General features: G+C 42.6%; 1 non-coding gene across 1 annotated transcript; it reads left to right on the top strand.

Annotated features, from left to right (window-relative positions):
• The first annotated feature begins 2872 nt into the window (after positions 1-2872).
• LOC129084480 (U6 spliceosomal RNA) lies at positions 2873-2975 on the top strand. The gene has a single exon (XR_008530605.1). It is a non-coding gene; the product is annotated as a U6 spliceosomal RNA (small nuclear RNA).
• The last annotated feature ends 2275 nt before the right edge of the window (positions 2976-5250 follow it).

The raw sequence follows: 5250 nt of genomic DNA, 5'->3' as shown, positions 1-5250 counted from the left end.
TAAGAAAAGATTGATGTGCATTGAAGTGTTTACATGCCGCTGACTCAGAACAGGTCATCAATACACGGTAGCTTACAGTGGGAGTGGGCATGTGGCGCTCACCTTGGACTGCCTGCTCCTCTGCAAGCTCCAACTCACCCTGGTGTGGCAAACCGCCTGAGGTGAAGCAGCCACCCCACCCATATAATATCTTTGCATTGCAGAGCCTAATGGCACCCTTAAATCACATCATGGAGACAGCTTCTGCCTCCACCTGATGCCAGCCCAGGTCTAAGGCGGTTGCTGCTGCCAGGGCATCTGGGGATGAATACGAGTGCCCATCAATTCACCAGAACCCACGTCCGTTAGAGGCCCAGGAAAACACTCACATTCTCCTTTCGGGGGCCCCAACAACTGATGAGATGCTCTGGAAACACTCCGGAGCTCCACCTGCTTGATACAGACAGGGACCAACGCATGTGCATGCCCGTGGGTGTGTGTGTGTGTGTGCCCTCCTGACCTTGCCGTCAGTCCTGGCGTCTCTCCCGTCTTGTCCTCTCCTGGGTTCCCCATGAAGCACCTGAGTCAGGGCTCGTACCCAGGTGGTGTACTTGAGAGGTGATCTCAAGGACCATGAGTGAAATGAGGAGGAAGAACGGGAATGTAAATATATGCTAACAGCTTGGTCATGAGTGATCATGGGTCAGTGTCTCCCCCATTTGTAATATGTCTCAGGACCACTCATGTCTAGGAACGAAAAGGGAAAGCCTTTCCCCAGCAGTCCCAGTCGCCTTCTGGACAGGACTGACCCTCCAGCATGAAGCACGAACATCTCAGATAACCGATCCTTGAAAGCGGAACAAAGTTCTACAGTGTGACAGAGAAGCCCCGGGCAGGAAGATCGCCCGCGCACAAAGGCAGCTGGAACTGCATGGCACCATGCGCACAGGTGTGGAGCTGGGTGGATCAGACACGCTGTGTGAAAAGGTGCTTGATACACAACTTTCCCACTGGCTCCCTGACGCAGCCAACGTCCTCAGCATATCTCATTCGGTCCTCCCCGGTCCCAAGAGGCTGGCATCTTTCTCTTCATTTGACAGGTGAAGAAACTGGGCCTCAGATATGTCAGGTGACTTATAGCAGCTGAACACTGAGACCGGACTACCCACCTCGGAGTCCTCTGCTGTTTTCCCACTGAGCTGGGCCATGGAGATCCTCCTGTGTTGTTTCCTCAAACTGATTGCTGGGGTGCTTGTTTGTAACATCATAGCAATAGCCTCTGCCTCCTTCTTCAGCTGTGATGGAGACAGAATGAGAACTCTGTATAAACTATAAAGAAAAGTGTACAAGCAAGGAATTCTTTTTTTTTTTCCCAAAAGGCAAAAAACAAAACAAAACAACCGCTAACAGCACATTCGCAGCAGCAGAGGATCGGAAGAACAGGTTTCAAAGCCATATCCATGACTGGGGCGGTTCTGCTTGAAGAGAGAGGCTGCCACAGGGCTCTTCCTAGTTTGGGGACAGCCTTTCTCTGGGGTTCAGAGAAACACCTAAGCAGCTGGGGCCAGGAGGGCAGTGGCAGGGTGCGCCTCCGCTGGTGCTAGAGAAACAAAGGCTAAGAACCACAGTACCTCTCCTCTGTCTGAGGAACAGCAGCTCTACAATTGAAAGACACAGAACGACCTGCCTGCAGCAATTATGTTTTTGTTACTCTTCCCAAGCTGCTGTGTCACAAATCACACTTTCAGTCAGGGCATGTTGGTGCAGGGCTGCTGATTGCAGTTCCCAGCATTCCACCAGCTGACTGCTCCAGCCTGGCCCCGGGAGCAGCAAGCCCGTGGCTCATTAACTGCGAGCTCTGCCCACACACTGCAGACCCCGGGGGAGCAGATGGTATGTATTTAAGGCAATTCTCCCCATTTGAAAGTGACTGCAAAGTCCTTTTTACTATCAAACTCCTGTTGGGATTTTCCTAGCAAGGAAGACTGCGAAACCCTTGAAGATTCCCGTGTTCACCTGCATTAAAACTCAGCTGACAGTGCTGACGCTGGGTGAAGCTTTGACTCACAGGCACAAACACAACACACCCAGGCGCCCCTGGCTTCAAAGAATTGGGATTTAAAGTGACATCCTAGGGAGCGCTGGAGCGCAGCCATGCTCATGCCGCCATCATGTGGCTGGAGGTGGAACTGCACCAGGAACAGACTGCCCATTTGTCTTTTCTTCCCTCTCTCCTTCCCTCCCTGCCTCCTTCCTTCTTCCTCCTCTCCCTTCCTTATTCCCTTCGATCCTATCTCCTTTCTTGCACTGTGACAAACACTGATACACAAAAATGCTTCGGACAAAATTACTGCTTTAAAGTAGTCTAGTGAAAGAAAAGAGGAAAAGTGGGATGCAAATAATTAAGTTCCATTGTTTGTACCACCTTCCTGGGTTTGGGATTTTACCTGTACAATATTGTCACCTTCAGTTCTCACCATCACCTGTGTGAGAGAAGGTCTTACTGAAAAATAGTTACGAATGATTTTGAGTGGTTATTCAACACATTCTTGATGAATCTGTGGTTAAAATAGGTTAGGTGAATTCAATGTCAAAATTGTGCAGCTTATGTTTAAGAAAAGCTGATTCCCACAGAATTTCAAGTAAGACTTTTGTTTACTTATTGCTTTGAATAAAAATAAGTATTTTCCAAACAAACAGAAAAAGCCTTAAGATTATGTCTTTATCTTTTGTTTTGCTAGATTGTTTGTCTTCTAATTCTTAATTTGTTGATGCTGTTTGTATCCTGGAATTCTTATCCTTTTGTGTGTTGTATTAGTTGCCAATACTTTCTCATCATTAGTTACTGGCCTCCTTCCTTTATGGAGTATAACATTTTAAAAATGTTAAATTAGTGCTTGCTTTTGCAGCGCATACACTAAAATTGGACCAATACAGAGATTAGCATGGCCCCTGTGCAAAATGACATGCAAATTTGTGAAGTGCTCCATATTTTTTAAACAAAAAGAATCACTTAAAATGGGAAGACAAAGAAAGAACCTCCAGTTGAAAGTAATGGAGAATTCCCCAGAAAAAGAGCTAAATGAAATTAAGGCAAGCGATCTATCAGACATAGAATTCAAAATACTGGTTATAAGGATGCTCAAGGAACTCAGTGAGAACTACAAGGGACTTAGCGGGAACCACAGCAGAATGAAAAAGGACATAGAAACTATGAACAAGAACCAGGGAGGAATGGAGAATATAGTACCTGAAATGAAAAATACACTAAAAGGAATTAAAAACAGGCTAGATGAAGCAGAGGACTGAATCAATGAGCTGGAAGATAAGATACAAAAAAAATACCTAATGAGAGCAACAAAATGAAAAAGACTCAAAAAGAATGAGAATAATTAAAGGAGCTTCAGAACAACATGAAATGTAACAACATTTGCATCATAGTAATACCAGAAGGAAAAGAAAAAGGAGCAAGGGATAGAAAACTTATTTGAAAAAAATGATGACAGGAAATTTCCCTAACTTGGTAAGGGAAAAAGTCACACAAGTTCAAGAAGCACAGAGGGTCCCCATCAAGATGAACCCAAAGAGGCCTACTCCAAGACACATCATAATTAAGATGGCAAATTTTAAAGGCAAAAAGAGAATCTTAAAGACAGGAAGGGAGAAATAGCTAGTAACATACAAGGGAGCTCCAATAAGGCTATCATCTGATTTCTCAACAGAAACACTACAAGCCAGAAGAGACTGGTATGAAATACTACAAGTAGTGAAAAGCAGGGACCTACAACAAAGACTACTCTATCCAGCAAGACTGGATAGACTGGAGAGAAGACTACTCTCACTTAAAATTAAACGTGAAATAAAGAGCTTCCCAGGCAAAAGAAGGGTAAATGAGTACATCTCCACCAAGGCAGCTCTGCAGGAGATACTAAAGAGATTGCTACAAAAAGGAGGAGAGAAAGAGAGAATGGGAAAGAGAAAGAAAAACATAGGTATGGAAAAAATTGCAATGCATAAGTACCTATCAATAAGAACCTTAAATGTAAATGGATTAAATGCGCCAATCAAAAGACATCAGGTAGCTGAATGGGTAAGAAAACGTGGCCCATATATATGTTCTCTATAAGAGACCCACCTCAGAACAAAAGAGCTACACAGGCTGAAAGTGAAGGTATGGAAAAAAAATATTCCATGCAAACAGACACAACAATAAAGCTTGGCTAGCAATATTTATATCAGACAAAATAGAGTTCAAAACAAAAACCATAAAAAAGGCCAAAGAAGGTCACTATATAATACTTAAAGGAATAATCAACAGCAGGCTATTAAGCCTTGTAAAGATATGTGCGCGCAACATAGGAGCACATAAATATATAAAGAAAACCTTGGAGGACTTCAAGAGAGATACTGACAACAACACAGTCACTGTAGGGGATTTTAACACCCCATTTTCAACAATGGATAGGTCCTCCAAACACAGAATCAGCAAGGATATCGTGGCATTTAATGACACTATAAATCAAATGGACTTAGCTGATATATACAGAAACTTTCACGCCAAAGAAGCAAAATATACACTCTTTTCAAATGCACATGGAACATTTTCAAAACTAGACCACATGGAAGGATACAAAACAAACCTCAACGAATTCAAGAAAACTGAAATTATATCAAGCATGTGCTCAGATTACAATGGATTGAAACTAGAAAACCTCAAGGAAAAAAATAAAAAACATTCAAATACATGGAGACTGAATAACATGTTATTAAATAATGAATGGGTCAACAATGAGATTAAGGAAGAAATCAAAAAATATCTGGAAACAAATAAAAATGAACACACAACTCAAAACCTATGGGACAAAATGCAGCCAGTCCTGAGAGGAAAGTTCATAGCAATACAGGCATACCTAAAGAAGATAGAAAAATATCAAACCACCTACCCCTACCTCTAAAAGAACTAGAAGAACAGCAACAAACAATGCCCAGAGCAAGTAGAATGAAGGAAATAATCAAGATCAAGACAGAATTAAATGATATGAAGACTAAAAATACAATTCAAAGGATCAATAAATCCAGGAGCTGGTTATTTGGAAAGGTAAACAAAATTGACAAACCTTTAAACAGACTTATCAAAGGGGGGGAGGAGAGAGAGAGAGGACCCAAGTAAATAAAATCAGAAATGAAAGAGAAGTTACAACCAATACCACAGAAATACAAAGGGTTGTAAGAAATTACTATGAACAACTATATGCCAAGGAATTGGACAAC

The sequence above is a fragment of the Pteronotus mesoamericanus genome, unplaced genomic scaffold, assembly GCF_021234165.1.
Source record: "Pteronotus mesoamericanus isolate MK-2021 breed Mesoamerican mustached bat unplaced genomic scaffold, CSHL_Meso_final scaffold_174, whole genome shotgun sequence".
Classification (NCBI taxonomy): Eukaryota; Metazoa; Chordata; class Mammalia; order Chiroptera; family Mormoopidae; genus Pteronotus; species Pteronotus mesoamericanus.
Note: the sequence above shows the minus strand (reverse complement) of the source record. Positions and strands in the feature narration are given on the sequence as shown.